This window comes from Alligator sinensis, unplaced genomic scaffold (genome assembly GCF_000455745.1).
Source record: "Alligator sinensis unplaced genomic scaffold, ASM45574v1 scaffold448_1, whole genome shotgun sequence".
Classification (NCBI taxonomy): Eukaryota; Metazoa; Chordata; order Crocodylia; family Alligatoridae; genus Alligator; species Alligator sinensis.
The window spans coordinates 1,499,200-1,505,249 of NW_005841870.1; positions in this window are offsets into that span (position 1 = coordinate 1,499,200).

A 6,050-nucleotide genomic window follows, 5' to 3' on the forward strand; every position below is an offset into this window, starting at 1 on the left:
CCAGCTTTCCCCTCCAGTGTTCTTCACTGTTAATATTACAGTAAGCAACACTAAGAGTTAGTAAACCCATTAATCAGTGTGAGGACATTTTTGTCAAATGTTTTCTATCTGCTTTTTCTCCTATATAATGTCAAAATCTTTATCTTCCTGTAGTGTTCTCAATATTTCCTCTTTACCCTGACCCTCTTCTACCCCATATACCTTGCTTTTATTTTCCCCCAATTTTCATTCTTACACTAATTTTCTTCTGTGCTCATCCTCATCAGTAAAGCTTGGAAATCTTGCCAGATACTTGACAGGCCAAGGACTAGAACTACAAGCCAGGAACCAGCATTAAAGTAAAAATCCTGTTTTCCCCTTCTGCTGAGAGAGAGAAAGATGTGCATCATCTCTGGACACTACTAAAGTGCTTATCTGCACATCTGCCTTTGACTAATTTAGGACCAAAACTTTAGCCACTGCCATTTGTCCACAGTATCCTGTAGGTGTTGTTCTGGGAGTTCCTACAGAACTCTTACCTTTTTGGTCCCAGTCCCCTAAATATGGTAGCTCCATTTACTGCTTTATGCTCAGAGATTACCCAAACTGGGATGAAACTGATTTACTTTGTGAATAGCAGTAGTGGAAATTAAATGAAGGTTTAGTTCTCTGGTGCAGCTTTGCGAAGGTCTCAATGTCAGCACAGGCATAACAGGAAAACTAAGATGATGCTGTATCATTTTTATCCCAAGTGCCTATTTGGAAGGCAAGTGCTAGAAATTTGCACTTACTTGTGCTAGTCACAGGGGCTAAAAATGCAAGACATGCTATATTCCAAACAACCTGGTAGCACTGGCAGATGAGAATGGATTTTTCAAGTTGTGACTACTGGTAGTTACCAGTGCACCTCATAAACGTTTTTTGCATTAACAAGTATCAGCATCCTTGTGCTTCAAAATGGCGCTGTGAGCGCTTCAACTAAAGCTCATTAAATCTGCCTGTTTCCTCCTCCTCACCTGCTCTGCCTAACCACAGTTGCTAGCATATCTCTGTCCTCCAGAGAAATACCTCATGTAATCTCTGGTGTTGATGATAGTTTCCTCTCTCCATGCTTTGTTACAGATCTCCTTTTATCCCTATTCTCATTATAAATTGTCAGTATTACCTAGCTAACAACTGCAAGCCTACCAGCATAATCTGAAGGTTGGAATATTTGCCCATCCTTGTTTGTTATACAGCCAGTGTCCTTAAATATAAGCCATCTCTTCTGAAACCTAGTTAATGACAGTCTAAATACAGTGAGCTTTCAAGTTCATAAAAGCACTTGACCACTGGGTGCCACTCTTGTTCTTGGGAGCAGAGATTTCCCATCCCTGGATAATTGGAGGGACAACAAAGTGAGCAAACTCCCCAACCTGAATCATGTTAGAGATCTGAAATCACTGGAGGGGGGACAGAAATGAGGACAATTTTCAGAAACATTCACACTTTTATTCTCTGGAACATCTAGTTTTGCTTTGTTAAAATGTGCTTACAGAGTTCTTTAGAGACAGCGGGCTGAAAAGTGTCCAGCGCATGCTTATTTAAATAATTTCACAGACATAAATTACATGGTATAATTTGTTGCCTTAAATGCAGTAATTCCAATTTGAAAAGATTTGTGCTAATCAATGATGTTGGGAGTACAGAATGACATTCGGGAGATAAATTCAGACTCCAGTGCCTAAATGAAATTCAGTTAATATTCTGTTGACTACTATTAATATTCTATTAACTTGATCTACATGCAGTAGAGAACTCATAATTTTTACATAAAACCATACTTCATTACAAGTTTACTCAAAAGTAAACACTTCTGGCTTGGATTTTGGGTTTATAATGAAGCTAGGTGAGTTTCACTTGTTTTCTGTCCCAGGTTGAAAGTGTTCTGCAGTTTGTTTAGTTAACATATTAGAAAGAAATTTAGTAGGCTATAAATGAGAACAGAGGGGGAGGAGTGTTTTCCTCTTATTTAGTTGTATGTTAATGACTTCAGCGTTCATAGAAACAAAGTGGTAGCATCTGGGACTTCAGGCCATGTCCATATGAAAAAGTTGAACAGGTTTAAGTGGATTTTTAAACTGCTACCTCTGCATGAGCACTCTTATTTTTGTTTACGTAACAGCCTCATGACTGCCTCGTTTCAGTTTTCCTTATACTGAAGGATCATCCACAAAGGGGTCTGTACTAGTTTAATAGCAATTTAAATTTGCACCATAGGTTATACAACTGAAGCTTGCCCACAAGATGATGTGCACTTTTCAATATATTCTTAGAACAAGACAGCAGGCTCAAGTTTTCTACCACTATACTCAAGTGCTATCCTGCTGAGGTCATTCCTGAGAATGAAGGGGTAATTCTGTGCTCTTTCAGGCCTCAGCCTGTTTGCCAAGATGGTCCAGCTGAGGAATGGACTAATGCAAATTCTGGCAGCTGCTTGTTCACTTGTATGTGGACCAAAACCACAGAACTTTTCACATGGAGCCACATACAGAGCAGCCAAGAGAAAGAGAAGGCAGCACTGCATTTGCTCCCAATATGGGAAGGACTGAACCTGTGACCTAATATGGCCTATAGCCCTTTACCAATTCAAGCTTCCCTGTCTACACCCTGTTCTGATGACATCACTCACATTAAAATTACATTACTGTCAGAAGCAGTAAGTGAACAGATCTCACAGGCTATCATTCAGCTAGAGAAGTGATACGGTTGCCTTTGGAGGATTACAATATTTTTACTCTGTATTTACATCCCAGATATAGTGTAGAAGGGCACTCACAACAAAGCAATGGGAAAAACTGTCTTAAAACATCCCCTCTTACAAACCCTTAGAGGAACTAACAATGTTACACCACATTATTTTGTTCTTTAAATAAAGTGGGTTGTTACTGTCTGGAAAACTTTAAGCACCCATTACTCAGTCATGAAACTAATCTGTGAAAACTCATGGGTCAATGAAATGAGCGTGAAAGTTTGAGCAATTGTCTTAATACTTCAATTCAGGACAGAATTTCTTTCTCTTTCATGCTATAAATACTTATGCTGATCTAACATGATCTTGCACATGTGTGGGGAAGCCCAGGAACCTCCTAACTTCAGTTCCAACTCATAGTGCTGACTCAGCCCTCTGTGGTCCCTCTTACTGCACTGCCTCAGTTTGTCAATGTATGTTGACAGTGCAGTAAGAGGGACAAAGTCAGGAGGTTCCTATATATATATATATATAGATCAGAGGGGCAATAATATTTAACCGAATGACAGCTGTATTGTGTGGGTTGGTGAGTTTAATGTTTAAATGCTTTGAAAGTGCCTAAAATTATAATGCAATATAACAGAAGAAAGAAAATCTATCAAGGATGAGAATACTATGGGTAATAAGGTATAGTGTGTGTAAGAGGCAGAGGACTGAGATTTATCTGCTTTAGCTGGGAGTTTAGAATTTTTTGATCAATGTGTACCAAGCAAGGCAATGTGCTACTTAATCTTGCCATACTCCTGTTTCTCCTAGGTTGCCTTTCTTGAAAGAAGGCAGGTCCAAGTTTTACATAAATTCATTTTAGTGTAGGATTTTTTTAAATAGCAGGTTCTGTGTCGGAACATGAGGTGAGCAGCCTGGGTAGCTCGCTTCTGCCAGCTCTCCATTCTAGTAGGCACTGGCCAGATCCAGCAGGTTGCAGGGATGCATTTTAGGAAATCGCTCTCAGACACCAAGTTGAACTGCTTTTATCTGGGAGGACATTACCCAGGGGAACCATGAGATGGCAATATTTAGTTGTCGTAACAGGCTTCAAAACAATTAGGTGTTGTGTGTGTGTGTGTGTGTGTGTGTGTGTAAAAATAGCCACACAGTTCCTTACCCTTTTCCCCTCTCTGACTTGGCTTTATTTTACTTACTGGAAATGGGAAAGGAAACTTATGCTGCTAATAGGGTGGCCATCAGACAGGACAGTCCAGTTGTCCTCTGTCCTCTATTGATACGAAACTGGATGCCTTTATGCCCTCTATTTTTCTCTTGAAGAAAGGCATTGGGTTTCATATCAATAGAAGACAGAGTAACAGAAAACCAGAATGTCCTCTATGATGGCCACCCTAGCTGCTAATCTCAGATGGAAAGGTGCCTCATGTTGCATAGTTCATACAACAGCAATGGATAATATGTCCAGGAGTTTAGATGCTATGCCCAAAGTCAAAATTTGTGGCACAAGGGTGTTTCAGAAAATAATGGCAATTTTGAAATAAAACCATCATGTGTACAATGATCATTTGTGGGCCACATCACTTCTCTACACAGTTGTAAATGAAGGGTGCTTTTGACAGTGTCCGTGTTCCTTGCTCCTGTGTAGTTTCCCACTTGTTGCACACAAAATGGTTTTATTTAAATCTGAAACACTCTCCTGAAAACATGACATTACATAGACTTGGCTGTACCTAGTCTGAACGTACATTTGGGGTAAGATTGTGCGTGCTGTACATCCATTTTATACACTGTAGGGCTGAACTCATGGGCAATGAAAGTGCCCAACACAGTTCCTGGATCTGTATTGCCTACTTTTTCCTAGTATCTGTCTCTGAAAAAACATCAATATAAAGCAGCTTTTACGTTAACAAGATTTTCTTGTAGTGATTCTGAAGCTGTACATTTTTTTCAAATCAGGTGCAGTCCTAAGCAGTTTTGCTTCCAGTCTGACTCATACACTATGTTAGTTTTTCCTTGTATAGTTATCTGAAGATGTGACCACTGCCTGAACCCTGTGGAACAGAGAGGTAGAAGTGGACTGCTGCTATTTTCCTATGGCTTCCTGGAATGAATTAAATGCTCAGAAATAGTCAAATGCTATTAAAAAGAAAGCTGTTGGAATGGACCCTTGCCACTGAAGTGGTGTGACATTTACTTGGTGGTGGATTTTGTTTCCCTTCAAACTGAAACTTTCGTGTTTTGTCAAAAGGTTTCCGGGCCCCTGGGCATCAGCTGTGACTATACCAGGGGGAATCAGTGCATATGTAGGAGGTTAGCCATGAGAACTGGGATTGATTCAAACATGGAAGTCAAGCAGAAGTGGCCAAAAGAGGGGAAAAAAGAAAAATTCACTTGAACTGTGGCAAAATGAAACAGCCATATTGCATTCCTGTCTTAAGAGAAATTAGTTTAAGAAACAGAAACTAAAAGTAATCTTTCTTGTTCTCAGTCTTGCTGAATAACAAGGCAGAACTAAGCTATTTGAGTGCAAGTGTCACAGCATGGTGAGATTTGGAGATGAGACAGCTCCCTTCCCTTCCTTTCTTTCCTCCCCTTTTAGTTCATCACTTTTTTAATGCAGTTGTTCTCTGCTTTCAGCCCCTTTGGGGCAGTAGCAAACCATACAAGAGGGCACGTATGGACTTACTGTCAGCAAAGCCTTTTTTCAGGTTAATGGGGATGTAAGTTTTGTCAATATAAAGTATGCAGGGTAAGGCTATGCACTATATTCTCCTGCTGTACTGTGTAGCTAGTGTTTTGCTGTATGCATGTACTCCATCTTGTGTGTGATATTTCAATAAGCAGTTGGCAGGGAAGGCACTGATTTTTTTTTTTTTTTACAGTCCGCTTGATGTCTTTCTTTTCCTTTTTTTTTCCATTTTTTTTTTTTGTTAAGATGCTCTGGGCCCTTTTCTTAACGGTGACAGAAATGTCTCAGATCCAGCACTCACAATTTCCAACCAGAAGTAAGGCAGAGAGAGAGGGATTCCTACTGTAACCTGCAGTACTTATTAAACATATGCAGACAGGGTTAAAGAGATAGTGTTGAGAGAAGAATCCAGATTCCAAAATAATTTCACTGGTATTTATAACACTTTATATTATCTAAGATAGAAGAATGGTACAGTAAGAGGCAGTTCTGTGCGCCTTCTCTCACTGAAGCACATGAGGCAACGGAGCAGGAAGTTGAATACCACAGGGATTTTATTACAACTTCCCATATACAGTTCCCCTCCAAGGGGAGATGTGGGGATGTTGCATTCAGGAAACAAAGGGGTTTGACTCACTTGATCCT